Below are 377 nucleotides of genomic sequence, written 5' to 3' on the forward strand. Positions count from 1 at the left end.
AATGTGCTTTCTATGGACATAAAATCACTTTTGTACATTTCTTTTGATGCGGACATCTTAACGTCTTTGACCCACATACATCAGTACTAGTGGTTGACTGATATGACTTTGTCAATATTTAAAAGTAGAAAACAGTTCTTAAAATTAAAAGCAGTTATTTTAAATTGTAATAATAGTTTACAATATTACTATTTTTGCTGTATTTTTGACCAAATAAATAGGAGACTTTCAAAAACCAAAAATAATAAAGATACTAATATATATATATATTAAAGATAAGTTAAGACATCTTTTTAAATTTGTTTATGAGTCTTAATTGATAGTATGTTCAATATCAATTCAATTGATATTTTTAATCTCTTTTTGTTTAATAAAAG

General features: G+C 23.3%; 1 pseudogene; it reads left to right on the forward strand.

The window, feature by feature from the left end:
* LOC107662984 (biliverdin reductase A-like) overlaps positions 1 to 377 on the forward strand; it is a 7,421-nt pseudogene that overhangs the window by 2,148 nt on the left and 4,896 nt on the right.

Source organism: Sinocyclocheilus anshuiensis, unplaced genomic scaffold (assembly GCF_001515605.1).
Source record: "Sinocyclocheilus anshuiensis isolate Anshui unplaced genomic scaffold, SAMN03320099.WGS_v1.1 scaffold1659, whole genome shotgun sequence".
Classification (NCBI taxonomy): Eukaryota; Metazoa; Chordata; class Actinopteri; order Cypriniformes; family Cyprinidae; genus Sinocyclocheilus; species Sinocyclocheilus anshuiensis.